At 40.0% G+C, this 26,962-nt stretch overlaps 51 non-coding genes across 51 annotated transcripts; all 51 read left to right on the forward strand.

The window, feature by feature from the left end:
- Positions 1-617: 617 nt before the first annotated feature.
- TRNAS-CGA (transfer RNA serine (anticodon CGA)) lies at positions 618-699 on the forward strand. The gene has a single exon. It is a non-coding gene; the product is annotated as a tRNA-Ser (tRNA).
- Positions 700-980: 281 nt separating this feature from the next.
- On the forward strand, positions 981-1,062 carry TRNAS-UGA (transfer RNA serine (anticodon UGA)). The gene has a single exon. It is a non-coding gene; the product is annotated as a tRNA-Ser (tRNA).
- Positions 1,063-1,696: 634 nt separating this feature from the next.
- TRNAS-CGA (transfer RNA serine (anticodon CGA)) lies at positions 1,697-1,778 on the forward strand. Its single transcript has one exon. It is a non-coding gene; the product is annotated as a tRNA-Ser (tRNA).
- Positions 1,779-2,057: 279 nt separating this feature from the next.
- Positions 2,058-2,139, forward strand: TRNAS-UGA (transfer RNA serine (anticodon UGA)). Its single transcript has one exon. It is a non-coding gene; the product is annotated as a tRNA-Ser (tRNA).
- A 634-nt stretch (positions 2,140-2,773) lies between these two features.
- Positions 2,774-2,855, forward strand: TRNAS-CGA (transfer RNA serine (anticodon CGA)). Its single transcript has one exon. It is a non-coding gene; the product is annotated as a tRNA-Ser (tRNA).
- Positions 2,856-3,136: 281 nt separating this feature from the next.
- TRNAS-UGA (transfer RNA serine (anticodon UGA)) lies at positions 3,137-3,218 on the forward strand. The gene has a single exon. It is a non-coding gene; the product is annotated as a tRNA-Ser (tRNA).
- A 634-nt stretch (positions 3,219-3,852) lies between these two features.
- TRNAS-CGA (transfer RNA serine (anticodon CGA)) lies at positions 3,853-3,934 on the forward strand. The gene has a single exon. It is a non-coding gene; the product is annotated as a tRNA-Ser (tRNA).
- Positions 3,935-4,215: 281 nt separating this feature from the next.
- TRNAS-UGA (transfer RNA serine (anticodon UGA)) lies at positions 4,216-4,297 on the forward strand. Its single transcript has one exon. It is a non-coding gene; the product is annotated as a tRNA-Ser (tRNA).
- Positions 4,298-4,931: 634 nt separating this feature from the next.
- Positions 4,932-5,013, forward strand: TRNAS-CGA (transfer RNA serine (anticodon CGA)). The gene has a single exon. It is a non-coding gene; the product is annotated as a tRNA-Ser (tRNA).
- Positions 5,014-5,294: 281 nt separating this feature from the next.
- TRNAS-UGA (transfer RNA serine (anticodon UGA)) lies at positions 5,295-5,376 on the forward strand. Its single transcript has one exon. It is a non-coding gene; the product is annotated as a tRNA-Ser (tRNA).
- Positions 5,377-5,652: 276 nt separating this feature from the next.
- Positions 5,653-5,734, forward strand: TRNAS-UGA (transfer RNA serine (anticodon UGA)). Its single transcript has one exon. It is a non-coding gene; the product is annotated as a tRNA-Ser (tRNA).
- Positions 5,735-6,368: 634 nt separating this feature from the next.
- TRNAS-CGA (transfer RNA serine (anticodon CGA)) lies at positions 6,369-6,450 on the forward strand. Its single transcript has one exon. It is a non-coding gene; the product is annotated as a tRNA-Ser (tRNA).
- A 281-nt stretch (positions 6,451-6,731) lies between these two features.
- TRNAS-UGA (transfer RNA serine (anticodon UGA)) lies at positions 6,732-6,813 on the forward strand. Its single transcript has one exon. It is a non-coding gene; the product is annotated as a tRNA-Ser (tRNA).
- Positions 6,814-7,447: 634 nt separating this feature from the next.
- Positions 7,448-7,529, forward strand: TRNAS-CGA (transfer RNA serine (anticodon CGA)). The gene has a single exon. It is a non-coding gene; the product is annotated as a tRNA-Ser (tRNA).
- A 281-nt stretch (positions 7,530-7,810) lies between these two features.
- Positions 7,811-7,892, forward strand: TRNAS-UGA (transfer RNA serine (anticodon UGA)). The gene has a single exon. It is a non-coding gene; the product is annotated as a tRNA-Ser (tRNA).
- A 275-nt stretch (positions 7,893-8,167) lies between these two features.
- TRNAS-UGA (transfer RNA serine (anticodon UGA)) lies at positions 8,168-8,249 on the forward strand. The gene has a single exon. It is a non-coding gene; the product is annotated as a tRNA-Ser (tRNA).
- A 634-nt stretch (positions 8,250-8,883) lies between these two features.
- Positions 8,884-8,965, forward strand: TRNAS-CGA (transfer RNA serine (anticodon CGA)). Its single transcript has one exon. It is a non-coding gene; the product is annotated as a tRNA-Ser (tRNA).
- Positions 8,966-9,246: 281 nt separating this feature from the next.
- Positions 9,247-9,328, forward strand: TRNAS-UGA (transfer RNA serine (anticodon UGA)). Its single transcript has one exon. It is a non-coding gene; the product is annotated as a tRNA-Ser (tRNA).
- Positions 9,329-9,963: 635 nt separating this feature from the next.
- On the forward strand, positions 9,964-10,045 carry TRNAS-CGA (transfer RNA serine (anticodon CGA)). The gene has a single exon. It is a non-coding gene; the product is annotated as a tRNA-Ser (tRNA).
- A 281-nt stretch (positions 10,046-10,326) lies between these two features.
- TRNAS-UGA (transfer RNA serine (anticodon UGA)) lies at positions 10,327-10,408 on the forward strand. Its single transcript has one exon. It is a non-coding gene; the product is annotated as a tRNA-Ser (tRNA).
- Positions 10,409-11,043: 635 nt separating this feature from the next.
- TRNAS-CGA (transfer RNA serine (anticodon CGA)) lies at positions 11,044-11,125 on the forward strand. The gene has a single exon. It is a non-coding gene; the product is annotated as a tRNA-Ser (tRNA).
- Positions 11,126-11,406: 281 nt separating this feature from the next.
- On the forward strand, positions 11,407-11,488 carry TRNAS-UGA (transfer RNA serine (anticodon UGA)). The gene has a single exon. It is a non-coding gene; the product is annotated as a tRNA-Ser (tRNA).
- Positions 11,489-12,122: 634 nt separating this feature from the next.
- TRNAS-CGA (transfer RNA serine (anticodon CGA)) lies at positions 12,123-12,204 on the forward strand. The gene has a single exon. It is a non-coding gene; the product is annotated as a tRNA-Ser (tRNA).
- Positions 12,205-12,485: 281 nt separating this feature from the next.
- TRNAS-UGA (transfer RNA serine (anticodon UGA)) lies at positions 12,486-12,567 on the forward strand. Its single transcript has one exon. It is a non-coding gene; the product is annotated as a tRNA-Ser (tRNA).
- Positions 12,568-13,201: 634 nt separating this feature from the next.
- TRNAS-CGA (transfer RNA serine (anticodon CGA)) lies at positions 13,202-13,283 on the forward strand. The gene has a single exon. It is a non-coding gene; the product is annotated as a tRNA-Ser (tRNA).
- A 281-nt stretch (positions 13,284-13,564) lies between these two features.
- TRNAS-UGA (transfer RNA serine (anticodon UGA)) lies at positions 13,565-13,646 on the forward strand. Its single transcript has one exon. It is a non-coding gene; the product is annotated as a tRNA-Ser (tRNA).
- Positions 13,647-13,922: 276 nt separating this feature from the next.
- On the forward strand, positions 13,923-14,004 carry TRNAS-UGA (transfer RNA serine (anticodon UGA)). Its single transcript has one exon. It is a non-coding gene; the product is annotated as a tRNA-Ser (tRNA).
- Positions 14,005-14,638: 634 nt separating this feature from the next.
- Positions 14,639-14,720, forward strand: TRNAS-CGA (transfer RNA serine (anticodon CGA)). Its single transcript has one exon. It is a non-coding gene; the product is annotated as a tRNA-Ser (tRNA).
- Positions 14,721-15,001: 281 nt separating this feature from the next.
- On the forward strand, positions 15,002-15,083 carry TRNAS-UGA (transfer RNA serine (anticodon UGA)). Its single transcript has one exon. It is a non-coding gene; the product is annotated as a tRNA-Ser (tRNA).
- Positions 15,084-15,717: 634 nt separating this feature from the next.
- On the forward strand, positions 15,718-15,799 carry TRNAS-CGA (transfer RNA serine (anticodon CGA)). The gene has a single exon. It is a non-coding gene; the product is annotated as a tRNA-Ser (tRNA).
- A 281-nt stretch (positions 15,800-16,080) lies between these two features.
- Positions 16,081-16,162, forward strand: TRNAS-UGA (transfer RNA serine (anticodon UGA)). Its single transcript has one exon. It is a non-coding gene; the product is annotated as a tRNA-Ser (tRNA).
- A 634-nt stretch (positions 16,163-16,796) lies between these two features.
- TRNAS-CGA (transfer RNA serine (anticodon CGA)) lies at positions 16,797-16,878 on the forward strand. Its single transcript has one exon. It is a non-coding gene; the product is annotated as a tRNA-Ser (tRNA).
- A 281-nt stretch (positions 16,879-17,159) lies between these two features.
- On the forward strand, positions 17,160-17,241 carry TRNAS-UGA (transfer RNA serine (anticodon UGA)). The gene has a single exon. It is a non-coding gene; the product is annotated as a tRNA-Ser (tRNA).
- Positions 17,242-17,516: 275 nt separating this feature from the next.
- Positions 17,517-17,598, forward strand: TRNAS-UGA (transfer RNA serine (anticodon UGA)). The gene has a single exon. It is a non-coding gene; the product is annotated as a tRNA-Ser (tRNA).
- Positions 17,599-18,232: 634 nt separating this feature from the next.
- Positions 18,233-18,314, forward strand: TRNAS-CGA (transfer RNA serine (anticodon CGA)). Its single transcript has one exon. It is a non-coding gene; the product is annotated as a tRNA-Ser (tRNA).
- A 281-nt stretch (positions 18,315-18,595) lies between these two features.
- Positions 18,596-18,677, forward strand: TRNAS-UGA (transfer RNA serine (anticodon UGA)). The gene has a single exon. It is a non-coding gene; the product is annotated as a tRNA-Ser (tRNA).
- A 635-nt stretch (positions 18,678-19,312) lies between these two features.
- Positions 19,313-19,394, forward strand: TRNAS-CGA (transfer RNA serine (anticodon CGA)). The gene has a single exon. It is a non-coding gene; the product is annotated as a tRNA-Ser (tRNA).
- Positions 19,395-19,675: 281 nt separating this feature from the next.
- Positions 19,676-19,757, forward strand: TRNAS-UGA (transfer RNA serine (anticodon UGA)). Its single transcript has one exon. It is a non-coding gene; the product is annotated as a tRNA-Ser (tRNA).
- Positions 19,758-20,391: 634 nt separating this feature from the next.
- Positions 20,392-20,473, forward strand: TRNAS-CGA (transfer RNA serine (anticodon CGA)). The gene has a single exon. It is a non-coding gene; the product is annotated as a tRNA-Ser (tRNA).
- A 281-nt stretch (positions 20,474-20,754) lies between these two features.
- On the forward strand, positions 20,755-20,836 carry TRNAS-UGA (transfer RNA serine (anticodon UGA)). Its single transcript has one exon. It is a non-coding gene; the product is annotated as a tRNA-Ser (tRNA).
- Positions 20,837-21,470: 634 nt separating this feature from the next.
- Positions 21,471-21,552, forward strand: TRNAS-CGA (transfer RNA serine (anticodon CGA)). Its single transcript has one exon. It is a non-coding gene; the product is annotated as a tRNA-Ser (tRNA).
- A 281-nt stretch (positions 21,553-21,833) lies between these two features.
- On the forward strand, positions 21,834-21,915 carry TRNAS-UGA (transfer RNA serine (anticodon UGA)). The gene has a single exon. It is a non-coding gene; the product is annotated as a tRNA-Ser (tRNA).
- Positions 21,916-22,190: 275 nt separating this feature from the next.
- On the forward strand, positions 22,191-22,272 carry TRNAS-UGA (transfer RNA serine (anticodon UGA)). The gene has a single exon. It is a non-coding gene; the product is annotated as a tRNA-Ser (tRNA).
- A 634-nt stretch (positions 22,273-22,906) lies between these two features.
- Positions 22,907-22,988, forward strand: TRNAS-CGA (transfer RNA serine (anticodon CGA)). The gene has a single exon. It is a non-coding gene; the product is annotated as a tRNA-Ser (tRNA).
- Positions 22,989-23,269: 281 nt separating this feature from the next.
- TRNAS-UGA (transfer RNA serine (anticodon UGA)) lies at positions 23,270-23,351 on the forward strand. The gene has a single exon. It is a non-coding gene; the product is annotated as a tRNA-Ser (tRNA).
- A 635-nt stretch (positions 23,352-23,986) lies between these two features.
- TRNAS-CGA (transfer RNA serine (anticodon CGA)) lies at positions 23,987-24,068 on the forward strand. Its single transcript has one exon. It is a non-coding gene; the product is annotated as a tRNA-Ser (tRNA).
- A 281-nt stretch (positions 24,069-24,349) lies between these two features.
- On the forward strand, positions 24,350-24,431 carry TRNAS-UGA (transfer RNA serine (anticodon UGA)). The gene has a single exon. It is a non-coding gene; the product is annotated as a tRNA-Ser (tRNA).
- A 634-nt stretch (positions 24,432-25,065) lies between these two features.
- TRNAS-CGA (transfer RNA serine (anticodon CGA)) lies at positions 25,066-25,147 on the forward strand. The gene has a single exon. It is a non-coding gene; the product is annotated as a tRNA-Ser (tRNA).
- A 281-nt stretch (positions 25,148-25,428) lies between these two features.
- On the forward strand, positions 25,429-25,510 carry TRNAS-UGA (transfer RNA serine (anticodon UGA)). Its single transcript has one exon. It is a non-coding gene; the product is annotated as a tRNA-Ser (tRNA).
- Positions 25,511-26,144: 634 nt separating this feature from the next.
- TRNAS-CGA (transfer RNA serine (anticodon CGA)) lies at positions 26,145-26,226 on the forward strand. The gene has a single exon. It is a non-coding gene; the product is annotated as a tRNA-Ser (tRNA).
- Positions 26,227-26,507: 281 nt separating this feature from the next.
- On the forward strand, positions 26,508-26,589 carry TRNAS-UGA (transfer RNA serine (anticodon UGA)). The gene has a single exon. It is a non-coding gene; the product is annotated as a tRNA-Ser (tRNA).
- Positions 26,590-26,962: the final 373 nt, after the last annotated feature.

The raw sequence follows: 26,962 nt of genomic DNA on the forward strand, positions 1-26,962 counted from the left end.
TAAAGAGAAGTCAGAGAAATAATTGCATTCACTCTAAATTAAAAGGACATTCGAAAGCTTTGACACATACACATTTTCAATGGAGACTATTATCTCTATAAAGATAAGGTTCGGACAATGAAAACTAAGATTTTAAGAGCGTTGGGAAAAAGCATTGATAGAAATCAAGCGGTTTATCTTATTGATTTAAGTTTTTTTCATATCGTAGTGTCAATTGTTAAAAAAGGGCTTCTCCTTACTTCCCAAAGCCTTACTTCTTCTCATGAACCTCACACCACACCTGTCTCTGTCTGTAAAACGATACCTTAAGCAAGAGGCCTATCTCATGACCGTGTGTTGAAGAGAAAGTTAAGACACAGTTAGGGCTACTCCTGAGTTCAGAGACGTCGCTCAACTGTATTCTCCAAAACACACCTCATTAGTTTTCCAAAACCGTCTTTCTTCTCATGAACCTTACATCACACCTGTCTCTGTCTGTAAGTCAACACTCATACGCAAGAGGACTTTCTCATGACTTTGTGTGGCAAAAAAGGGCTAGACACACTTAGGGCAGTGCTTTATTTCAATCTGTCCAACGATACTATCCAAAAGGCACCCGATGAGTGGAGATAAAATGGGCTGTGATGGCCGATAGGTTAAGGCGCTGGACTCGAAATCCAATGGGATCTCCCCGCATAGGTTCAAATCCTGTTCACAGCGGAATGTTTTATACGCTCTGAGAGAAGAGAAGTCCTTTCAGAGAAATAATTGCTCTAAATTTAAAAGAGATTCCAAACCTCTACCACACACACATTCACAATGGAGACTATAATCTCCATAAAGGTAAGGTCTAGCCAATGAAAACTAAAGTTTTAAGAATGTGGGGAAAAAAAAGCTTTGAAAGAAATCAAGCAGTTTAACCTACTGATTTGAACTTTTTTCATGTCAAACCCCCAAACCTGCTGTTTCCCCAAAAAATCCAACAAACAGGTGGAAATGCAGCTGTGATGGCCGAGTGGTTAAGGCGTTGGACTTGAAATCCAATGGGGTTTCCCCGCACAGGTTCAAATCCTGTTCACAGCGGAATCTTTTATACACCTTAAAGAGAAGTCAGAGAAATAATTGCATTCGCTCTAAATTAAAAGGACATTCGAAAGCTTTGACACATACACATTTTCAATGGAGACTATTATCTCTATAAAGATAAGGTTCGGACAATGAAAACTAAGATTTTAAGAGCGTTGGGAAAAAGCATTGATAGAAATCAAGCGGTTTATCTTATTGATTTAAGTTTTTTTCATATCGTAGTGTCAATTGTTAAAAAAGGGCTTCTCCTTACTTCCCAAAGCCTTACTTCTTCTCATGAACCTCACACCACACCTGTCTCTGTCTGTAAAACGATACCTTAAGCAAGAGGCCTATCTCATGACCGTGTGTTGAAGAAAAAGTTAAGACACAGTTAGGGCTACTCCTGAGTTCAGAGACGTCGCTCAACTGTATTCTCCAAAACACACCTCATTAGTTTTCCAAAACCGTCTTCCTTCTCATGAACCTTACATCACACCTGTCTCTGTCTGTAAGTCAACACTCACACGCAAGAGGACTTTCTCATGACTTTGTGTGGCAAAAAAGGGCTAGACACACTTAGGGCAGTGCTTTATTTCAATCTGTCCAACGATACTATCCAAAAGGCACCTGATGAGTGGAGATAAAATGGGCTGTGATGGCCGAGAGGTTAAGGCGTTGGACTCGAAATCCAATGGGGTCTCCCCGCATAGGTTCAAATCCTGTTCACAGCGGAATGTTTTATACGCTCTGAGAGAAGAGAAGTCCTTTCAGAGAAATAATTGCTCTAAATTTAAAAGAGATTCCAAACCTCTACCACACACACATTCACAATGGAGACTATAATCTCCATAAAGGTAAGGTCTAGCCAATGAAAACTAAAGTTTTAAGAATGTGGGGAAAAAAGCTTTGAAAGAAATCAAGCAGTTTAACCTACTGATTTGAACTTTTTTCATGTCAAACCCCCAAACCTGCTGTTTCCCCAAAAAATCCAACAAACAGGTGGAAATGCAGCTGTGATGGCCGAGTGGTTAAGGCGTTGGACTTGAAATCCAATGGGGTTTCCCCGCACAGGTTCAAATCCTGTTCACAGTGGAATCTTTTATACGCCTTAAAGAGAAGTCAGAGAAATAATTGCATTCACTCTAAATTAAAAGGACATTCGAAAGCTTTGACATATACACATTTTCAATGGAGACTATTATCTCTATAAAGATAAGGTTCGGACAATGAAAACTAAGATTTTAAGAGCGTTGGGAAAAAGCATTGATAGAAATCAAGCGGTTTATCTTATTGATTTAAGTTTTTTTCATATCGTAGTGTCAATTGTTAAAAAAGGGCTTCTCCTTACTTCCCAAAGCCTTACTTCTTCTCATGAACCTCACACCACACCTGTCTCTGTCTGTAAAACGATACCTTAAGCAAGAGGCCTATCTCATGACCGTGTGTTGAAGAGAAAGTTAAGACACAGTTAGGGCTACTCCTGAGTTCAGAGACGTCGCTCAACTGTATTCTCCAAAACACACCTCATTAGTTTTCCAAAACCGTCTTTCTTCTCATGAACCTTACATCACACCTGTCTCTGTCTGTAAGTCAACACTCATACGCAAGAGGACTTTCTCATGACTTTGTGTGGCAAAAAAGGGCTAGACACACTTAGGGCAGTGCTTTATTTCAATCTGTCCAACGATACTATCCAAAAGGCACCCGATGAGTGGAGATAAAATGGGCTGTGATGGCCGATAGGTTAAGGCGCTGGACTCGAAATCCAATGGGATCTCCCCGCATAGGTTCAAATCCTGTTCACAGCGGAATGTTTTATACGCTCTGAGAGAAGAGAAGTCCTTTCAGAGAAATAATTGCTCTAAATTTAAAAGAGATTCCAAACCTCTACCACACACACATTCACAATGGAGACTATAATCTCCATAAAGGTAAGGTCTAGCCAATGAAAACTAAAGTTTTAAGAATGTGGGGAAAAAAAAGCTTTGAAAGAAATCAAGCAGTTTAACCTACTGATTTGAACTTTTTTCATGTCAAACCCCCAAACCTGCTGTTTCCCCAAAAAATCCAACAAACAGGTGGAAATGCAGCTGTGATGGCCGAGTGGTTAAGGCGTTGGACTTGAAATCCAATGGGGTTTCCCCGCACAGGTTCAAATCCTGTTCACAGCGGAATCTTTTATACACCTTAAAGAGAAGTCAGAGAAATAATTGCATTCGCTCTAAATTAAAAGGACATTCGAAAGCTTTGACACATACACATTTTCAATGGAGACTATTATCTCTATAAAGATAAGGTTCGGACAATGAAAACTAAGATTTTAAGAGCGTTGGGAAAAAGCATTGATAGAAATCAAGCGGTTTATCTTATTGATTTAAGTTTTTTTCATATCGTAGTGTCAATTGTTAAAAAAGGGCTTCTCCTTACTTCCCAAAGCCTTACTTCTTCTCATGAACCTCACACCACACCTGTCTCTGTCTGTAAAACGATACCTTAAGCAAGAGGCCTATCTCATGACCGTGTGTTGAAGAAAAAGTTAAGACACAGTTAGGGCTACTCCTGAGTTCAGAGACGTCGCTCAACTGTATTCTCCAAAACACACCTCATTAGTTGTCCAAAACCGTCTTCCTTCTCATGAACCTTACATCACACCTGTCTCTGTCTGTAAGTCAACACTCATACGCAAGAGGACTTTCTCATGACTTTGTGTGGCAAAAAAGGGCTAGACATACTTAGGGCAGTGCTTTATTTCAATCTGTCCAACGATACTATCCAAAAGGCACCCGATGAGTGGAGATAAAATGGGCTGTGATGGCCGAGAGGTTAAGGCGTTGGACTCGAAATCCAATGGGGTCTCCCCGCATAGGTTCAAATCCTGTTCACAGCAGAATGTTTTATACGCTCTGAGAGAAGAGAAGTCCTTTCAGAGAAATAATTGCTCTAAATTTAAAAGAGATTCCAAACCTCTACCACACACACATTCACAATGGAGACTATAATCTCCATAAAGGTAAGGTCTAGCCAATGAAAACTAAAGTTTTAAGAATGTGGGGAAAAAAAAGCTTTGAAAGAAATCAAGCAGTTTAACCTACTGATTTGAACTTTTTTCATGTCAAACCCCCAAACCTGCTGTTTCCCCAAAAAATCCAACAAACAGGTGGAAATGCAGCTGTGATGGCCGAGTGGTTAAGGCGTTGGACTTGAAATCCAATGGGGTTTCCCCGCACAGGTTCAAATCCTGTTCACAGCGGAATCTTTTATACACCTTAAAGAGAAGTCAGAGAAATAATTGCATTCGCTCTAAATTAAAAGGACATTCGAAAGCTTTGACACATACACATTTTCAATGGAGACTATTATCTCTATAAAGATAAGGTTCGGACAATGAAAACTAAGATTTTAAGAGCGTTGGGAAAAAGCATTGATAGAAATCAAGCGGTTTATCTTATTGATTTAAGTTTTTTTCATATCGTAGTGTCAATTATTAAAAAAGTGCTTCTCCTTACTTCCCAAAGCCTTACTTCTTCTCATGAACCTCACACCACACCTGTCTCTGTCTGTAAAACAATACCTTAAGCAAGAGGCCTATCTCATGACCGTGTGTTGAAGAAAAAGTTAAGACACAGTTAGGGCTACTCCTGAGTTCAGAGACGTCGCTCAACTGTATTCTCCAAAACACACCTCATTAGTTTTCCAAAACCGTCTTCCTTCTCATGAACCTTACATCACACCTGTCTCTGTCTGTAAGTCAACACTCACACGCAAGAGGACTTTCTCATGACTTTGTGTGGCAAAAAAGGGCTAGACACACTTAGGGCAGTGCTTTATTTCAATCTGTCCAACGATACTATCCAAAAGGCACCCGATGAGTGGAGATAAAATGGGCTGTGATGGCCGAGAGGTTAAGGCGTTGGACTCGAAATCCAATGGGATCTCCCCGCATAGGTTCAAATCCTGTTCACAGCGGAATGTTTTATACGCTCTGAGAGAAGAGAAGTCCTTTCAGAGAAATAATTGCTCTAAATTTAAAAGAGATTCCAAACCTCTACCACACACACATTCACAATGGAGACTATAATCTCCATAAAGGTAAGGTCTAGCCAATGAAAACTAAAGTTTTAAGAATGTGGGGAAAAAAAAGCTTTGAAAGAAATCAAGCAGTTTAACCTACTGATTTGAACTTTTTTCATGTCAAACCCCCAAACCTGCTGTTTCCCCAAAAAATCCAACAAACAGGTGGAAATGCAGCTGTGATGGCCGAGTGGTTAAGGCGTTGGACTTGAAATCCAATGGGGTTTCCCCGCACAGGTTCAAATCCTGTTCACAGCGGAATGTTTTATACGCTCTGAGAGAAGTCCTTTCAGAGAAATAATTGCTCTAAATTTAAAAGAGATTCCAAACCTCTACCACATACACATTCACAATGGAGACTATAATCTCCATAAAGGTAAGGTCTAGCCAATGAAAACTAAAGTTTTAAGAATGTGGGGAAAAAAAGCTTTGAAAGAAATCAAGCAGTTTAACCTACTGATTTGAACATTTTTCATGTCAAACCCCCCAAACCTGCTGTTTCCCCAAAAAATCCAACAAACAGGTGGAAATGCAGCTGTGATGGCCGAGTGGTTAAGGCGTTGGACTTGAAATCCAATGGGGTTTCCCCGCATAGGTCCAAAACCTGTTCACAGCGGAATCTTTTATACACCTTAAAGAGAAGTCAGAGAAATAATTGCATTCGCTCTAAATTAAAAGGACATTCGAAAGCTTTGACACATACACATTTTCAATGGAGACTATTATCTCTATAAAGATAAGGTTCGGACAATGAAAACTAAGATTTTAAGAGCGTTGGGAAAAAGCATTGATAGAAATCAAGCGGTTTATCTTATTGATTTAAGTTTTTTTCATATCGTAGTGTCAATTGTTAAAAAAGGGCTTCTCCTTACTTCCCAAAGCCTTACTTCTTCTCATGAACCTCACACCACACCTGTCTCTGTCTGTAAAACGATACCTTAAGCAAGAGGCCTATCTCATGACCGTGTGTTGAAGAGAAAGTTAAGACACAGTTAGGGCTACTCCTGAGTTCAGAGACGTCGCTCAACTGTATTCTCCAAAACACACCTCATTAGTTTTCCAAAACCGTCTTTCTTCTCATGAACCTTACATCACACCTGTCTCTGTCTGTAAGTCAACACTCATACGCAAGAGGACTTTCTCATGACTTTGTGTGGCAAAAAAGGGCTAGACACACTTAGGGCAGTGCTTTATTTCAATCTGTCCAACGATACTATCCAAAAGGCACCCGATGAGTGGAGATAAAATGGGCTGTGATGGCCGATAGGTTAAGGCGCTGGACTCGAAATCCAATGGGATCTCCCCGCATAGGTTCAAATCCTGTTCACAGCGGAATGTTTTATACGCTCTGAGAGAAGAGAAGTCCTTTCAGAGAAATAATTGCTCTAAATTTAAAAGAGATTCCAAACCTCTACCACACACACATTCACAATGGAGACTATAATCTCCATAAAGGTAAGGTCTAGCCAATGAAAACTAAAGTTTTAAGAATGTGGGGAAAAAAAAGCTTTGAAAGAAATCAAGCAGTTTAACCTACTGATTTGAACTTTTTTCATGTCAAACCCCCAAACCTGCTGTTTCCCCAAAAAATCCAACAAACAGGTGGAAATGCAGCTGTGATGGCCGAGTGGTTAAGGCGTTGGACTTGAAATCCAATGGGGTTTCCCCGCACAGGTTCAAATCCTGTTCACAGCGGAATCTTTTATACACCTTAAAGAGAAGTCAGAGAAATAATTGCATTCGCTCTAAATTAAAAGGACATTCGAAAGCTTTGACACATACACATTTTCAATGGAGACTATTATCTCTATAAAGATAAGGTTCGGACAATGAAAACTAAGATTTTAAGAGCGTTGGGAAAAAGCATTGATAGAAATCAAGCGGTTTATCTTATTGATTTAAGTTTTTTTCATATCGTAGTGTCAATTGTTAAAAAAGGGCTTCTCCTTACTTCCCAAAGCCTTACTTCTTCTCATGAACCTCACACCACACCTGTCTCTGTCTGTAAAACGATACCTTAAGCAAGAGGCCTATCTCATGACCGTGTGTTGAAGAAAAAGTTAAGACACAGTTAGGGCTACTCCTGAGTTCAGAGACGTCGCTCAACTGTATTCTCCAAAACACACCTCATTAGTTGTCCAAAACCGTCTTCCTTCTCATGAACCTTACATCACACCTGTCTCTGTCTGTAAGTCAACACTCATACGCAAGAGGACTTTCTCATGACTTTGTGTGGCAAAAAAGGGCTAGACATACTTAGGGCAGTGCTTTATTTCAATCTGTCCAACGATACTATCCAAAAGGCACCCGATGAGTGGAGATAAAATGGGCTGTGATGGCCGAGAGGTTAAGGCGTTGGACTCGAAATCCAATGGGGTCTCCCCGCATAGGTTCAAATCCTGTTCACAGCGGAATGTTTTATACGCTCTGAGAGAAGAGAAGTCCTTTCAGAGAAATAATTGCTCTAAATTTAAAAGAGATTCCAAACCTCTACCACACACACATTCACAATGGAGACTATAATCTCCATAAAGGTAAGGTCTAGCCAATGAAAACTAAAGTTTTAAGAATGTGGGGAAAAAAAAGCTTTGAAAGAAATCAAGCAGTTTAACCTACTGATTTGAACTTTTTTCATGTCAAACCCCCAAACCTGCTGTTTCCCCAAAAAATCCAACAAACAGGTGGAAATGCAGCTGTGATGGCCGAGTGGTTAAGGCGTTGGACTTGAAATCCAATGGGGTTTCCCCGCACAGGTTCAAATCCTGTTCACAGCGGAATGTTTTATACGCTCTGAGAGAAGTCCTTTCAGAGAAATAATTGCTCTAAATTTAAAAGAGATTCCAAACCTCTACCACATACACATTCACAATGGAGACTATAATCTCCATAAAGGTAAGGTCTAGCCAATGAAAACTAAAGTTTTAAGAATGTGGGGAAAAAAGCTTTGAAAGAAATCAAGCAGTTTAACCTACTGATTTGAACATTTTTCATGTCAAACCCCCCAAACCTGCTGTTTCCCCAAAAAATCCAACAAACAGGTGGAAATGCAGCTGTGATGGCCGAGTGGTTAAGGCGTTGGACTTGAAATCCAATGGGGTTTCCCCGCATAGGTCCAAAACCTGTTCACAGCGGAATCTTTTATACACCTTAAAGAGAAGTCAGAGAAATAATTGCATTCGCTCTAAATTAAAAGGACATTCGAAAGCTTTGACACATACACATTTTCAATGGAGACTATTATCTCTATAAAGATAAGGTTCGGACAATGAAAACTAAGATTTTAAGAGCGTTGGGAAAAAGCATTGATAGAAATCAAGCGGTTTATCTTATTGATTTAAGTTTTTTTCATATCGTAGTGTCAATTGTTAAAAAAGTGCTTCTCCTTACTTCCCAAAGCCTTACTTCTTCTCATGAACCTCACACCACACCTGTCTCTGTCTGTAAAACGATACCTTAAGCAAGAGGCCTATCTCATGACCGTGTGTTGAAGAAAAAGTTAAGACACAGTTAGGGCTACTCCTGAGTTCAGAGACGTCGCTCAACTGTATTCTCCAAAACACACCTCATTAGTTTTCCAAAACCGTCTTCCTTCTCATGAACCTTACATCACACCTGTCTCTGTCTGTAAGTCAACACTCATACGCAAGAGGACTTTCTCATGACTTTGTGTGGCAAAAAAGGGCTAGACACACTTAGGGCAGTGCTTTATTTCAATCTGTCCAACGATACTATCCAAAAGGCACCCGATGAGTGGAGATAAAATGGGCTGTGATGGCCGAGAGGTTAAGGCGTTGGACTCGAAATCCAATGGGGTCTCCTCGCATAGGTTCAAATCCTGTTCACAGCGGAATGTTTTATACGCTCTGAGAGAAGAGAAGTCCTTTCAGAGAAATAATTGCTCTAAATTTAAAAGAGATTCCAAACCTCTACCACACACACATTCACAATGGAGACTATAATCTCCATAAAGGTAAGGTCTAGCCAATGAAAACTAAAGTTTTAAGAATGTGGGGAAAAAAAAGCTTTGAAAGAAATCAAGCAGTTTAACCTACTGATTTGAACTTTTTTCATGTCAAACCCCCAAACCTGCTGTTTCCCCAAAAAATCCAACAAACAGGTGGAAATGCAGCTGTGATGGCCGAGTGGTTAAGGCGTTGGACTTGAAATCCAATGGGGTTTCCCCGCACAGGTTCAAATCCTGTTCACAGTGGAATCTTTTATACGCCTTAAAGAGAAGTCAGAGAAATAATTGCATTCACTCTAAATTAAAAGGACATTCGATAGCTTTGACACATACACATTTTCAATGGAGACTATTATCTCTATAAAGATAAGGTTCGGACAATGAAAACTAAGATTTTAAGAGCGTTGGGAAAAAGCATTGATAGAAATCAAGCGGTTTATCTTATTGATTTAAGTTTTTTTCATATCGTAGTGTCAATTGTTAAAAAAGGGCTTCTCCTTACTTCCCAAAGCCTTACTTCTTCTCATGAACCTCACACCACACCTGTCTCTGTCTGTAAAACGATACCTTAAGCAAGAGGCCTATCTCATGACCGTGTGTTGAAGAGAAAGTTAAGACACAGTTAGGGCTACTCCTGAGTTCAGAGACGTCGCTCAACTGTATTCTCCAAAACACACCTCATTAGTTTTCCAAAACCGTCTTTCTTCTCATGAACCTTACATCACACCTGTCTCTGTCTGTAAGTCAACACTCATACGCAAGAGGACTTTCTCATGACTTTGTGTGGCAAAAAAGGGCTAGACACACTTAGGGCAGTGCTTTTATTTCAATCTGTCCAACGATACTATCCAAAAGGCACCCGATGAGTGGAGATAAAATGGGCTGTGATGGCCGATAGGTTAAGGCGCTGGACTCGAAATCCAATGGGATCTCCCCGCATAGGTTCAAATCCTGTTCACAGCGGAATGTTTTATACGCTCTGAGAGAAGAGAAGTCCTTTCAGAGAAATAATTGCTCTAAATTTAAAAGAGATTCCAAACCTCTACCACACACACATTCACAATGGAGACTATAATCTCCATAAAGGTAAGGTCTAGCCAATGAAAACTAAAGTTTTAAGAATGTGGGGAAAAAAAAGCTTTGAAAGAAATCAAGCAGTTTAACCTACTGATTTGAACTTTTTTCATGTCAAACCCCCAAACCTGCTGTTTCCCCAAAAAATCCAGCAAACAGGTGGAAATGCAGCTGTGATGGCCGAGTGGTTAAGGCGTTGGACTTGAAATCCAATGGGGTTTCCCCGCACAGGTTCAAATCCTGTTCACAGCGGAATCTTTTATACACCTTAAAGAGAAGTCAGAGAAATAATTGCATTCGCTCTAAATTAAAAGGACATTCGAAAGCTTTGACACATACACATTTTCAATGGAGACTATTATCTCTATAAAGATAAGGTTCGGACAATGAAAACTAAGATTTTAAGAGCGTTGGGAAAAAGCATTGATAGAAATCAAGCGGTTTATCTTATTGATTTAAGTTTTTTTCATATCGTAGTGTCAATTGTTAAAAAAGGGCTTCTCCTTACTTCCCAAAGCCTTACTTCTTCTCATGAACCTCACACCACACCTGTCTCTGTCTGTAAAACGATACCTTAAGCAAGAGGCCTATCTCATGACCGTGTGTTGAAGAGAAAGTTAAGACACAGTTAGGGCTACTCCTGAGTTCAGAGACGTCGCTCAACTGTATTCTCCAAAACACACCTCATTAGTTTTCCAAAACCGTCTTTCTTCTCATGAACCTTACATCACACCTGTCTCTGTCTGTAAGTCAACACTCATACGCAAGAGGACTTTCTCATGACTTTGTGTGGCAAAAAAGGGCTAGACACACTTAGGGCAGTGCTTTTATTTCAATCTGTCCAACGATACTATCCAAAAGGCACCCGATGAGTGGAGATAAAATGGGCTGTGATGGCCGATAGGTTAAGGCGCTGGACTCGAAATCCAATGGGATCTCCCCGCATAGGTTCAAATCCTGTTCACAGCGGAATGTTTTATACGCTCTGAGAGAAGAGAAGTCCTTTCAGAGAAATAATTGCTCTAAATTTAAAAGAGATTCCAAACCTCTACCACACACACATTCACAATGGAGACTATAATCTCCATAAAGGTAAGGTCTAGCCAATGAAAACTAAAGTTTTAAGAATGTGGGGAAAAAAAAGCTTTGAAAGAAATCAAGCAGTTTAACCTACTGATTTGAACTTTTTTCATGTCAAACCCCCAAACCTGCTGTTTCCCCAAAAAATCCAGCAAACAGGTGGAAATGCAGCTGTGATGGCCGAGTGGTTAAGGCGTTGGACTTGAAATCCAATGGGGTTTCCCCGCACAGGTTCAAATCCTGTTCACAGCGGAATCTTTTATACACCTTAAAGAGAAGTCAGAGAAATAATTGCATTCGCTCTAAATTAAAAGGACATTCGAAAGCTTTGACACATACACATTTTCAATGGAGACTATTATCTCTATAAAGATAAGGTTCGGACAATGAAAACTAAGATTTTAAGAGCGTTGGGAAAAAGCATTGATAGAAATCAAGCGGTTTATCTTATTGATTTAAGTTTTTTTCATATCGTAGTGTCAATTGTTAAAAAAGGGCTTCTCCTTACTTCCCAAAGCCTTACTTCTTCTCATGAACCTCACACCACACCTGTCTCTGTCTGTAAAACGATACCTTAAGCAAGAGGCCTATCTCATGACCGTGTGTTGAAGAAAAAGTTAAGACACAGTTAGGGCTACTCCTGAGTTCAGAGACGTCGCTCAACTGTATTCTCCAAAACACACCTCATTAGTTGTCCAAAACCGTCTTCCTTCTCATGAACCTTACATCACACCTGTCTCTGTCTGTAAGTCAACACTCATACGCAAGAGGACTTTCTCATGACTTTGTGTGGCAAAAAAGGGCTAGACATACTTAGGGCAGTGCTTTATTTCAATCTGTCCAACGATACTATCCAAAAGGCACCCGATGAGTGGAGATAAAATGGGCTGTGATGGCCGAGAGGTTAAGGCGTTGGACTCGAAATCCAATGGGGTCTCCCCGCATAGGTTCAAATCCTGTTCACAGCAGAATGTTTTATACGCTCTGAGAGAAGAGAAGTCCTTTCAGAGAAATAATTGCTCTAAATTTAAAAGAGATTCCAAACCTCTACCACACACACATTCACAATGGAGACTATAATCTCCATAAAGGTAAGGTCTAGCCAATGAAAACTAAAGTTTTAAGAATGTGGGGAAAAAAAAGCTTTGAAAGAAATCAAGCAGTTTAACCTACTGATTTGAACTTTTTTCATGTCAAACCCCCAAACCTGCTGTTTCCCCAAAAAATCCAACAAACAGGTGGAAATGCAGCTGTGATGGCCGAGTGGTTAAGGCGTTGGACTTGAAATCCAATGGGGTTTCCCCGCACAGGTTCAAATCCTGTTCACAGCGGAATCTTTTATACACCTTAAAGAGAAGTCAGAGAAATAATTGCATTCGCTCTAAATTAAAAGGACATTCGAAAGCTTTGACACATACACATTTTCAATGGAGACTATTATCTCTATAAAGATAAGGTTCGGACAATGAAAACTAAGATTTTAAGAGCGTTGGGAAAAAGCATTGATAGAAATCAAGCGGTTTATCTTATTGATTTAAGTTTTTTTCATATCGTAGTGTCAATTATTAAAAAAGTGCTTCTCCTTACTTCCCAAAGCCTTACTTCTTCTCATGAACCTCACACCACACCTGTCTCTGTCTGTAAAACAATACCTTAAGCAAGAGGCCTATCTCATGACCGTGTGTTGAAGAAAAAGTTAAGACACAGTTAGGGCTACTCCTGAGTTCAGAGACGTCGCTCAACTGTATTCTCCAAAACACACCTCATTAGTTTTCCAAAACCGTCTTCCTTCTCATGAACCTTACATCACACCTGTCTCTGTCTGTAAGTCAACAGTCATACGCAAGAGGACTTTCTCATGACTTTGTGTGGCAAAAAAGGGCTAGACACACTTAGGGCAGTGCTTTATTTCAATCTGTCCAACGATACTATCCAAAAGGCACCCGATGAGTGGAGATAAAATGGGCTGTGATGGCCAAGAGGTTAAGGCGTTGGACTCGAAATCCAATGGGATCTCCCCGCATAGGTTCAAATCCTGTTCACAGCGGAATGTTTTATACGCTCTGAGAGAAGAGAAGTCCTTTCAGAGAAATAATTGCTCTAAATTTAAAAGAGATTCCAAACCTCTACCACACACACATTCACAATGGAGACTATAATCTCCATAAAGGTAAGGTCTAGCCAATGAAAACTAAAGTTTTAAGAATGTGGGGAAAAAAAAGCTTTGAAAGAAATCAAGCAGTTTAACCTACTGATTTGAACTTTTTTCATGTCAAACCCCCAAACCTGCTGTTTCCCCAAAAAATCCAACAAACAGGTGGAAATGCAGCTGTGATGGCCGAGTGGTTAAGGCGTTGGACTTGAAATCCAATGGGGTTTCCCCGCACAGGTTCAAATCCTGTTCACAGCGGAATGTTTTATACGCTCTGAGAGAAGTCCTTTCAGAGAAATAATTGCTCTAAATTTAAAAGAGATTCCAAACCTCTACCACATACACATTCACAATGGAGACTATAATCTCCATAAAGGTAAGGTCTAGCCAATGAAAACTAAAGTTTTAAGAATGTGGGGAAAAAAAGCTTTGAAAGAAATCAAGCAGTTTAACCTACTGATTTGAACATTTTTCATGTCAAACCCCCCAAACCTGCTGTTTCCCCAAAAAATCCAACAAACAGGTGGAAATGCAGCTGTGATGGCCGAGTGGTTAAGGCGTTGGACTTGAAATCCAATGGGGTTTCCCCGCATAGGTCCAAAACCTGTTCACAGCGGAATCTTTTATACACCTTAAAGAGAAGTCAGAGAAATAATTGCATTCGCTCTAAATTAAAAGGACATTCGAAAGCTTTGACACATACACATTTTCAATGGAGACTATTATCTCTATAAAGATAAGGTTCGGACAATGAAAACTAAGATTTTAAGAGCGTTGGGAAAAAGCATTGATAGAAATCAAGCGGTTTATCTTATTGATTTAAGTTTTTTTCATATCGTAGTGTCAATTGTTAAAAAAGGGCTTCTCCTTACTTCCCAAAGCCTTACTTCTTCTCATGAACCTCACACCACACCTGTCTCTGTCTGTAAAACGATACCTTAAGCAAGAGGCCTATCTCATGACCGTGTGTTGAAGAGAAAGTTAAGACACAGTTAGGGCTACTCCTGAGTTCAGAGACGTCGCTCAACTGTATTCTCCAAAACACACCTCATTAGTTTTCCAAAACCGTCTTTCTTCTCATGAACCTTACATCACACCTGTCTCTGTCTGTAAGTCAACACTCATACGCAAGAGGACTTTCTCATGACTTTGTGTGGCAAAAAAGGGCTAGACACACTTAGGGCAGTGCTTTATTTCAATCTGTCCAACGATACTATCCAAAAGGCACCCGATGAGTGGAGATAAAATGGGCTGTGATGGCCGATAGGTTAAGGCGCTGGACTCGAAATCCAATGGGATCTCCCCGCATAGGTTCAAATCCTGTTCACAGCGGAATGTTTTATACGCTCTGAGAGAAGAGAAGTCCTTTCAGAGAAATAATTGCTCTAAATTTAAAAGAGATTCCAAACCTCTACCACACACACATTCACAATGGAGACTATAATCTCCATAAAGGTAAGGTCTAGCCAATGAAAACTAAAGTTTTAAGAATGTGGGGAAAAAAAAGCTTTGAAAGAAATCAAGCAGTTTAACCTACTGATTTGAACTTTTTTCATGTCAAACCCCCAAACCTGCTGTTTCCCCAAAAAATCCAACAAACAGGTGGAAATGCAGCTGTGATGGCCGAGTGGTTAAGGCGTTGGACTTGAAATCCAATGGGGTTTCCCCGCACAGGTTCAAATCCTGTTCACAGCGGAATCTTTTATACACCTTAAAGAGAAGTCAGAGAAATAATTGCATTCGCTCTAAATTAAAAGGACATTCGAAAGCTTTGACACATACACATTTTCAATGGAGACTATTATCTCTATAAAGATAAGGTTCGGACAATGAAAACTAAGATTTTAAGAGCGTTGGGAAAAAGCATTGATAGAAATCAAGCGGTTTATCTTATTGATTTAAGTTTTTTTCATATCGTAGTGTCAATTGTTAAAAAAGGGCTTCTCCTTACTTCCCAAAGCCTTACTTCTTCTCATGAACCTCACACCACACCTGTCTCTGTCTGTAAAACGATACCTTAAGCAAGAGGCCTATCTCATGACCGTGTGTTGAAGAAAAAGTTAAGACACAGTTAGGGCTACTCCTGAGTTCAGAGACGTCGCTCAACTGTATTCTCCAAAACACACCTCATTAGTTGTCCAAAACCGTCTTCCTTCTCATGAACCTTACATCACACCTGTCTCTGTCTGTAAGTCAACACTCATACGCAAGAGGACTTTCTCATGACTTTGTGTGGCAAAAAAGGGCTAGACATACTTAGGGCAGTGCTTTATTTCAATCTGTCCAACGATACTATCCAAAAGGCACCCGATGAGTGGAGATAAAATGGGCTGTGATGGCCGAGAGGTTAAGGCGTTGGACTCGAAATCCAATGGGGTCTCCCCGCATAGGTTCAAATCCTGTTCACAGCAGAATGTTTTATACGCTCTGAGAGAAGAGAAGTCCTTTCAGAGAAATAATTGCTCTAAATTTAAAAGAGATTCCAAACCTCTACCACACACACATTCACAATGGAGACTATAATCTCCATAAAGGTAAGGTCTAGCCAATGAAAACTAAAGTTTTAAGAATGTGGGGAAAAAAAAGCTTTGAAAGAAATCAAGCAGTTTAACCTACTGATTTGAACTTTTTTCATGTCAAACCCCCAAACCTGCTGTTTCCCCAAAAAATCCAACAAACAGGTGGAAATGCAGCTGTGATGGCCGAGTGGTTAAGGCGTTGGACTTGAAATCCAATGGGGTTTCCCCGCACAGGTTCAAATCCTGTTCACAGCGGAATCTTTTATACACCTTAAAGAGAAGTCAGAGAAATAATTGCATTCGCTCTAAATTAAAAGGACATTCGAAAGCTTTGACACATACACATTTTCAATGGAGACTATTATCTCTATAAAGATAAGGTTCGGACAATGAAAACTAAGATTTTAAGAGCGTTGGGAAAAAGCATTGATAGAAATCAAGCGGTTTATCTTATTGATTTAAGTTTTTTTCATATCGTAGTGTCAATTATTAAAAAAGTGCTTCTCCTTACTTCCCAAAGCCTTACTTCTTCTCATGAACCTCACACCACACCTGTCTCTGTCTGTAAAACAATACCTTAAGCAAGAGGCCTATCTCATGACCGTGTGTTGAAGAAAAAGTTAAGACACAGTTAGGGCTACTCCTGAGTTCAGAGACGTCGCTCAACTGTATTCTCCAAAACACACCTCATTAGTTTTCCAAAACCGTCTTCCTTCTCATGAACCTTACATCACACCTGTCTCTGTCTGTAAGTCAACACTCACACGCAAGAGGACTTTCTCATGACTTTGTGTGGCAAAAAAGGGCTAGACACACTTAGGGCAGTGCTTTATTTCAATCTGTCCAACGATACTATCCAAAAGGCACCCGATGAGTGGAGATAAAATGGGCTGTGATGGCCGAGAGGTTAAGGCGTTGGACTCGAAATCCAATGGGATCTCCCCGCATAGGTTCAAATCCTGTTCACAGCGGAATGTTTTATACGCTCTGAGAGAAGAGAAGTCCTTTCAGAGAAATAATTGCTCTAAATTTAAAAGAGATTCCAAACCTCTACCACACACACATTCACAATGGAGACTATAATCTCCATAAAGGTAAGGTCTAGCCAATGAAAACTAAAGTTTTAAGAATGTGGGGAAAAAAAAGCTTTGAAAGAAATCAAGCAGTTTAACCTACTGATTTGAACTTTTTTCATGTCAAACCCCCAAACCTGCTGTTTCCCCAAAAAATCCAACAAACAGGTGGAAATGCAGCTGTGATGGCCGAGTGGTTAAGGCGTTGGACTTGAAATCCAATGGGGTTTCCCCGCACAGGTTCAAATCCTGTTCACAGCGGAATGTTTTATACGCTCTGAGAGAAGTCCTTTCAGAGAAATAATTGCTCTAAATTTAAAAGAGATTCCAAACCTCTACCACATACACATTCACAATGGAGACTATAATCTCCATAAAGGTAAGGTCTAGCCAATGAAAACTAAAGTTTTAAGAATGTGGGGAAAAAAGCTTTGAAAGAAATCAAGCAGTTTAACCTACTGATTTGAACATTTTTCATGTCAAACCCCCCAAACCTGCTGTTTCCCCAAAAAATCCAACAAACAGGTGGAAATGCAGCTGTGATGGCCGAGTGGTTAAGGCGTTGGACTTGAAATCCAATGGGGTTTCCCCGCATAGGTCCAAAACCTGTTCACAGCGGAATCTTTTATACACCTTAAAGAGAAGTCAGAGAAATAATTGCATTCGCTCTAAATTAAAAGGACATTCGAAAGCTTTGACACATACACATTTTCAATGGAGACTATTATCTCTATAAAGATAAGGTTCGGACAATGAAAACTAAGATTTTAAGAGCGTTGGGAAAAAGCATTGATAGAAATCAAGCGGTTTATCTTATTGATTTAAGTTTTTTTCATATCGTAGTGTCAATTGTTAAAAAAGTGCTTCTCCTTACTTCCCAAAGCCTTACTTCTTCTCATGAACCTCACACCACACCTGTCTCTGTCTGTAAAACGATACCTTAAGCAAGAGGCCTATCTCATGACCGTGTGTTGAAGAAAAAGTTAAGACACAGTTAGGGCTACTCCTGAGTTCAGAGACGTCGCTCAACTGTATTCTCCAAAACACACCTCATTAGTTTTCCAAAACCGTCTTCCTTCTCATGAACCTTACATCACACCTGTCTCTGTCTGTAAGTCAACACTCATACGCAAGAGGACTTTCTCATGACTTTGTGTGGCAAAAAAGGGCTAGACACACTTAGGGCAGTGCTTTATTTCAATCTGTCCAACGATACTATCCAAAAGGCACCCGATGAGTGGAGATAAAATGGGCTGTGATGGCCGAGAGGTTAAGGCGTTGGACTCGAAATCCAATGGGGTCTCCTCGCATAGGTTCAAATCCTGTTCACAGCGGAATGTTTTATACGCTCTGAGAGAAGAGAAGTCCTTTCAGAGAAATAATTGCTCTAAATTTAAAAGAGATTCCAAACCTCTACCACACACACATTCACAATGGAGACTATAATCTCCATAAAGGTAAGGTCTAGCCAATGAAAACTAAAGTTTTAAGAATGTGGGGAAAAAAAAGCTTTGAAAGAAATCAAGCAGTTTAACCTACTGATTTGAACTTTTTTCATGTCAAACCCCCAAACCTGCTGTTTCCCCAAAAAATCCAACAAACAGGTGGAAATGCAGCTGTGATGGCCGAGTGGTTAAGGCGTTGGACTTGAAATCCAATGGGGTTTCCCCGCACAGGTTCAAATCCTGTTCACAGTGGAATCTTTTATACGCCTTAAAGAGAAGTCAGAGAAATAATTGCATTCACTCTAAATTAAAAGGACATTCGATAGCTTTGACACATACACATTTTCAATGGAGACTATTATCTCTATAAAGATAAGGTTCGGACAATGAAAACTAAGATTTTAAGAGCGTTGGGAAAAAGCATTGATAGAAATCAAGCGGTTTATCTTATTGATTTAAGTTTTTTTCATATCGTAGTGTCAATTGTTAAAAAAGGGCTTCTCCTTACTTCCCAAAGCCTTACTTCTTCTCATGAACCTCACACCACACCTGTCTCTGTCTGTAAAACGATACCTTAAGCAAGAGGCCTATCTCATGACCGTGTGTTGAAGAGAAAGTTAAGACACAGTTAGGGCTACTCCTGAGTTCAGAGACGTCGCTCAACTGTATTCTCCAAAACACACCTCATTAGTTTTCCAAAACCGTCTTTCTTCTCATGAACCTTACATCACACCTGTCTCTGTCTGTAAGTCAACACTCATACGCAAGAGGACTTTCTCATGACTTTGTGTGGCAAAAAAGGGCTAGACACACTTAGGGCAGTGCTTTTATTTCAATCTGTCCAACGATACTATCCAAAAGGCACCCGATGAGTGGAGATAAAATGGGCTGTGATGGCCGATAGGTTAAGGCGCTGGACTCGAAATCCAATGGGATCTCCCCGCATAGGTTCAAATCCTGTTCACAGCGGAATGTTTTATACGCTCTGAGAGAAGAGAAGTCCTTTCAGAGAAATAATTGCTCTAAATTTAAAAGAGATTCCAAACCTCTACCACACACACATTCACAATGGAGACTATAATCTCCATAAAGGTAAGGTCTAGCCAATGAAAACTAAAGTTTTAAGAATGTGGGGAAAAAAAAGCTTTGAAAGAAATCAAGCAGTTTAACCTACTGATTTGAACTTTTTTCATGTCAAACCCCCAAACCTGCTGTTTCCCCAAAAAATCCAGCAAACAGGTGGAAATGCAGCTGTGATGGCCGAGTGGTTAAGGCGTTGGACTTGAAATCCAATGGGGTTTCCCCGCACAGGTTCAAATCCTGTTCACAGCGGAATCTTTTATACACCTTAAAGAGAAGTCAGAGAAATAATTGCATTCGCTCTAAATTAAAAGGACATTCGAAAGCTTTGACACATACACATTTTCAATGGAGACTATTATCTCTATAAAGATAAGGTTCGGACAATGAAAACTAAGATTTTAAGAGCGTTGGGAAAAAGCATTGATAGAAATCAAGCGGTTTATCTTATTGATTTAAGTTTTTTTCATATCGTAGTGTCAATTGTTAAAAAAGGGCTTCTCCTTACTTCCCAAAGCCTTACTTCTTCTCATGAACCTCACACCACACCTGTCTCTGTCTGTAAAACGATACCTTAAGCAAGAGGCCTATCTCATGACCGTGTGTTGAAGAAAAAGTTAAGACACAGTTAGGGCTACTCCTGAGTTCAGAGACGTCGCTCAACTGTATTCTCCAAAACACACCTCATTAGTTGTCCAAAACCGTCTTCCTTCTCATGAACCTTACATCACACCTGTCTCTGTCTGTAAGTCAACACTCATACGCAAGAGGACTTTCTCATGACTTTGTGTGGCAAAAAAGGGCTAGACATACTTAGGGCAGTGCTTTATTTCAATCTGTCCAACGATACTATCCAAAAGGCACCCGATGAGTGGAGATAAAATGGGCTGTGATGGCCGAGAGGTTAAGGCGTTGGACTCGAAATCCAATGGGGTCTCCCCGCATAGGTTCAAATCCTGTTCACAGCAGAATGTTTTATACGCTCTGAGAGAAGAGAAGTCCTTTCAGAGAAATAATTGCTCTAAATTTAAAAGAGATTCCAAACCTCTACCACACACACATTCACAATGGAGACTATAATCTCCATAAAGGTAAGGTCTAGCCAATGAAAACTAAAGTTTTAAGAATGTGGGGAAAAAAAAGCTTTGAAAGAAATCAAGCAGTTTAACCTACTGATTTGAACTTTTTTCATGTCAAACCCCCAAACCTGCTGTTTCCCCAAAAAATCCAACAAACAGGTGGAAATGCAGCTGTGATGGCCGAGTGGTTAAGGCGTTGGACTTGAAATCCAATGGGGTTTCCCCGCACAGGTTCAAATCCTGTTCACAGCGGAATCTTTTATACACCTTAAAGAGAAGTCAGAGAAATAATTGCATTCGCTCTAAATTAAAAGGACATTCGAAAGCTTTGACACATACACATTTTCAATGGAGACTATTATCTCTATAAAGATAAGGTTCGGACAATGAAAACTAAGATTTTAAGAGCGTTGGGAAAAAGCATTGATAGAAATCAAGCGGTTTATCTTATTGATTTAAGTTTTTTTCATATCGTAGTGTCAATTATTAAAAAAGTGCTTCTCCTTACTTCCCAAAGCCTTACTTCTTCTCATGAACCTCACACCACACCTGTCTCTGTCTGTAAAACAATACCTTAAGCAAGAGGCCTATCTCATGACCGTGTGTTGAAGAAAAAGTTAAGACACAGTTAGGGCTACTCCTGAGTTCAGAGACGTCGCTCAACTGTATTCTCCAAAACACACCTCATTAGTTTTCCAAAACCGTCTTCCTTCTCATGAACCTTACATCACACCTGTCTCTGTCTGTAAGTCAACAGTCATACGCAAGAGGACTTTCTCATGACTTTGTGTGGCAAAAAAGGGCTAGACACACTTAGGGCAGTGCTTTATTTCAATCTGTCCAACGATACTATCCAAAAGGCACCCGATGAGTGGAGATAAAATGGGCTGTGATGGCCAAGAGGTTAAGGCGTTGGACTCGAAATCCAATGGGATCTCCCCGCATAGGTTCAAATCCTGTTCACAGCGGAATGTTTTATACGCTCTGAGAGAAGAGAAGTCCTTTCAGAGAAATAATTGCTCTAAATTTAAAAGAGATTCCAAACCTCTACCACACACACATTCACAATGGAGACTATAATCTCCATAAAGGTAAGGTCTAGCCAATGAAAACTAAAGTTTTAAGAATGTGGGGAAAAAAAAGCTTTGAAAGAAATCAAGCAGTTTAACCTACTGATTTGAACTTTTTTCATGTCAAACCCCCAAACCTGCTGTTTCCCCAAAAAATCCAACAAACAGGTGGAAATGCAGCTGTGATGGCCGAGTGGTTAAGGCGTTGGACTTGAAATCCAATGGGGTTTCCCCGCACAGGTTCAAATCCTGTTCACAGCGGAATGTTTTATACGCTCTGAGAGAAGTCCTTTCAGAGAAATAATTGCTCTAAATTTAAAAGAGATTCCAAACCTCTACCACATACACATTCACAATGGAGACTATAATCTCCATAAAGGTAAGGTCTAGCCAATGAAAACTAAAGTTTTAAGAATGTGGGGAAAAAAGCTTTGAAAGAAATCAAGCAGTTTAACCTACTGATTTGAACATTTTTCATGTCAAACCCCCCAAACCTGCTGTTTCCCCAAAAAATCCAACAAACAGGTGGAAATGCAGCTGTGATGGCCGAGTGGTTAAGGCGTTGGACTTGAAATCCAATGGGGTTTCCCCGCATAGGTCCAAAACCTGTTCACAGCGGAATCTTTTATACACCTTAAAGAGAAGTCAGAGAAATAATTGCATTCGCTCTAAATTAAAAGGACATTCGAAAGCTTTGACACATACACATTTTCAATGGAGACTATTATCTCTATAAAGATAAGGTTCGGACAATGAAAACTAAGATTTTAAGAGCGTTGGGAAAAAGCATTGATAGAAATCAAGCGGTTTATCTTATTGATTTAAGTTTTTTTCATATCGTAGTGTCAATTGTTAAAAAAGTGCTTCTCCTTACTTCCCAAAGCCTTACTTCTTCTCATGAACCTCACACCACACCTGTCTCTGTCTGTAAAACGATACCTTAAGCAAGAGGCCTATCTCATGACCGTGTGTTGAAGAAAAAGTTAAGACACAGTTAGGGCTACTCCTGAGTTCAGAGACGTCGCTCAACTGTATTCTCCAAAACACACCTCATTAGTTTTCCAAAACCGTCTTCCTTCTCATGAACCTTACATCACACCTGTCTCTGTCTGTAAGTCAACACTCATACGCAAGAGGACTTTCTCATGACTTTGTGTGGCAAAAAAGGGCTAGACACACTTAGGGCAGTGCTTTATTTCAATCTGTCCAACGATACTATCCAAAAGGCACCCGATGAGTGGAGATAAAATGGGCTGTGATGGCCGAGAGGTTAAGGCGTTGGACTCGAAATCCAATGGGGTCTCCTCGCATAGGTTCAAATCCTGTTCACAGCGGAATGTTTTATACGCTCTGAGAGAAGAGAAGTCCTTTCAGAGAAATAATTGCTCTAAATTTAAAAGAGATTCCAAACCTCTACCACACACACATTCACAATGGAGACTATAATCTCCATAAAGGTAAGGTCTAGCCAATGAAAACTAAAGTTTTAAGAATGTGGGGAAAAAAAAGCTTTGAAAGAAATCAAGCAGTTTAACCTACTGATTTGAACTTTTTTCATGTCAAACCCCCAAACCTGCTGTTTCCCCAAAAAATCCAACAAACAGGTGGAAATGCAGCTGTGATGGCCGAGTGGTTAAGGCGTTGGACTTGAAATCCAATGGGGTTTCCCCGCACAGGTTCAAATCCTGTTCACAGTGGAATCTTTTATACGCCTTAAAGAGAAGTCAGAGAAATAATTGCATTCACTCTAAATTAAAAGGACATTCGATAGCTTTGACACATACACATTTTCAATGGAGACTATTATCTCTATAAAGATAAGGTTCGGACAATGAAAACTAAGATTTTAAGAGCGTTGGGAAAAAGCATTGATAGAAATCAAGCGGTTTATCTTATTGATTTAAGTTTTTTTCATATCGTAGTGTCAATTGTTAAAAAAGGGCTTCTCCTTACTTCCCAAAGCCTTACTTCTTCTCATGAACCTCACACCACACCTGTCTCTGTCTGTAAAACGATACCTTAAGCAAGAGGCCTATCTCATGACCGTGTGTTGAAGAGAAAGTTAAGACACAGTTAGGGCTACTCCTGAGTTCAGAGACGTCGCTCAACTGTATTCTCCAAAACACACCTCATTAGTTTTCCAAAACCGTCTTTCTTCTCATGAACCTTACATCACACCTGTCTCTGTCTGTAAGTCAACACTCATACGCAAGAGGACTTTCTCATGACTTTGTGTGGCAAAAAAGGGCTAGACACACTTAGGGCAGTGCTTTTATTTCAATCTGTCCAACGATACTATCCAAAAGGCACCCGATGAGTGGAGATAAAATGGGCTGTGATGGCCGATAGGTTAAGGCGCTGGACTCGAAATCCAATGGGATCTCCCCGCATAGGTTCAAATCCTGTTCACAGCGGAATGTTTTATACGCTCTGAGAGAAGAGAAGTCCTTTCAGAGAAATAATTGCTCTAAATTTAAAAGAGATTCCAAACCTCTACCACACACACATTCACAATGGAGACTATAATCTCCATAAAGGTAAGGTCTAGCCAATGAAAACTAAAGTTTTAAGAATGTGGGGAAAAAAAAGCTTTGAAAGAAATCAAGCAGTTTAACCTACTGATTTGAACTTTTTTCATGTCAAACCCCCAAACCTGCTGTTTCCCCAAAAAATCCAGCAAACAGGTGGAAATGCAGCTGTGATGGCCGAGTGGTTAAGGCGTTGGACTTGAAATCCAATGGGGTTTCCCCGCACAGGTTCAAATCCTGTTCACAGCGGAATCTTTTATACACCTTAAAGAGAAGTCAGAGAAATAATTGCATTCGCTCTAAATTAAAAGGACATTCGAAAGCTTTGACACATACACATTTTCAATGGAGACTATTATCTCTATAAAGATAAGGTTCGGACAATGAAAACTAAGATTTTAAGAGCGTTGGGAAAAAGCATTGATAGAAATCAAGCGGTTTATCTTATTGATTTAAGTTTTTTTCATATCGTAGTGTCAATTGTTAAAAAAGGGCTTCTCCTTACTTCCCAAAGCCTTACTTCTTCTCATGAACCTCACACCACACCTGTCTCTGTCTGTAAAACGATACCTTAAGCAAGAGGCCTATCTCATGACCGTGTGTTGAAGAAAAAGTTAAGACACAGTTAGGGCTACTCCTGAGTTCAGAGACGTCGCTCAACTGTATTCTCCAAAACACACCTCATTAGTTGTCCAAAACCGTCTTCCTTCTCATGAACCTTACATCACACCTGTCTCTGTCTGTAAGTCAACACTCATACGCAAGAGGACTTTCTCATGACTTTGTGTGGCAAAAAAGGGCTAGACATACTTAGGGCAGTGCTTTATTTCAATCTGTCCAACGATACTATCCAAAAGGCACCCGATGAGTGGAGATAAAATGGGCTGTGATGGCCGAGAGGTTAAGGCGTTGGACTCGAAATCCAATGGGGTCTCCCCGCATAGGTTCAAATCCTGTTCACAGCAGAATGTTTTATACGCTCTGAGAGAAGAGAAGTCCTTTCAGAGAAATAATTGCTCTAAATTTAAAAGAGATTCCAAACCTCTACCACACACACATTCACAATGGAGACTATAATCTCCATAAAGGTAAGGTCTAGCCAATGAAAACTAAAGTTTTAAGAATGTGGGGAAAAAAAAGCTTTGAAAGAAATCAAGCAGTTTAACCTACTGATTTGAACTTTTTTCATGTCAAACCCCCAAACCTGCTGTTTCCCCAAAAAATCCAACAAACAGGTGGAAATGCAGCTGTGATGGCCGAGTGGTTAAGGCGTTGGACTTGAAATCCAATGGGGTTTCCCCGCACAGGTTCAAATCCTGTTCACAGCGGAATCTTTTATACACCTTAAAGAGAAGTCAGAGAAATAATTGCATTCGCTCTAAATTAAAAGGACATTCGAAAGCTTTGACACATACACATTTTCAATGGAGACTATTATCTCTATAAAGATAAGGTTCGGACAATGAAAACTAAGATTTTAAGAGCGTTGGGAAAAAGCATTGATAGAAATCAAGCGGTTTATCTTATTGATTTAAGTTTTTTTCATATCGTAGTGTCAATTATTAAAAAAGTGCTTCTCCTTACTTCCCAAAGCCTTACTTCTTCTCATGAACCTCACACCACACCTGTCTCTGTCTGTAAAACAATACCTTAAGCAAGAGGCCTATCTCATGACCGTGTGTTGAAGAGAAAGTTAAGACACAGTTAGGGCTACTCCTGAGTTCAGAGACGTCGCTCAACTGTATTCTCCAAAACACACCTCATTAGTTTTCCAAAACCGTCTTTCTTCTCATGAACCTTACATCACACCTGTCTCTGTCTGTAAGTCAACACTCATACGCAAGAGGACTTTCTCATGACTTTGTGTGGCAAAAAAGGGCTAGACACACTTAGGGCAGTGCTTTATTTCAATCTGTCCAACGATACTATCCAAAAGGCACCCGATGAGTGGAGATAAAATGGGCTGTGATGGCCGATAGGTTAAGGCACTGGACTCGAAATCCAATGGGATCTCCCCGCATAGGTTCAAATCCTGTTCACAGCGGAATGTTTTATACGCTCTGAGAGAAGAGAAGTCCTTTCAGAGAAATAATTGCTCTAAATTTAAAAGAGATTCCAAACCTCTACCACACACACATTCACAATGGAGACTATAATCTCCATAAAGGTAAGGTCTAGCCAATGAAAACTAAAGTTTTAAGAATGTGGGGAAAAAAAAGCTTTGATAGAAATCAAGCAGTTTAACCTACTGATTTGAACTTTTTTCATGTCAAACCCCCAAACCTGCTGTTTCCCCAAAAAATCCAACAAACAGGTGGAAATGCAGCTGTGATGGCCGAGTGGTTAAGGCGTTGGACTTGAAATCCAATGGGGTTTCCCCGCACAGGTTCAAATCCTGTTCACAGCGGAATCTTTTATACACCTTAAAGAGAAGTCAGAGAAATAATTGCATTCGCTCTAAATTAAAAGGACATTCGAAAGCTTTGACACATACACATTTTCAATGGAGACTATTATCTCTATAAAGATAAGGTTCGGACAATGAAAACTAAGATTTTAAGAGTGTTGGGAAAAAGCATTGATAGAAATCAAGCGGTTTATCTTATTGATTTAAGTTTTTTTCATATCGTAGTGTCAATTGTTAAAAAAGGGCTTCTCCTTACTTCCCAAAGCCTTACTTCTTCTCATGAACCTCACACCACACCTGTCTCTGTCTGTAAAACGATACCTTAAGCAAGAGGCCTATCTCATGACCGTGTGTTGAAGAAAAAGTTAAGACA

The sequence above is a fragment of the Eleutherodactylus coqui genome, chromosome 2 (genome assembly GCF_035609145.1).
Source record: "Eleutherodactylus coqui strain aEleCoq1 chromosome 2, aEleCoq1.hap1, whole genome shotgun sequence".
Classification (NCBI taxonomy): domain Eukaryota; kingdom Metazoa; phylum Chordata; class Amphibia; order Anura; family Eleutherodactylidae; genus Eleutherodactylus; species Eleutherodactylus coqui.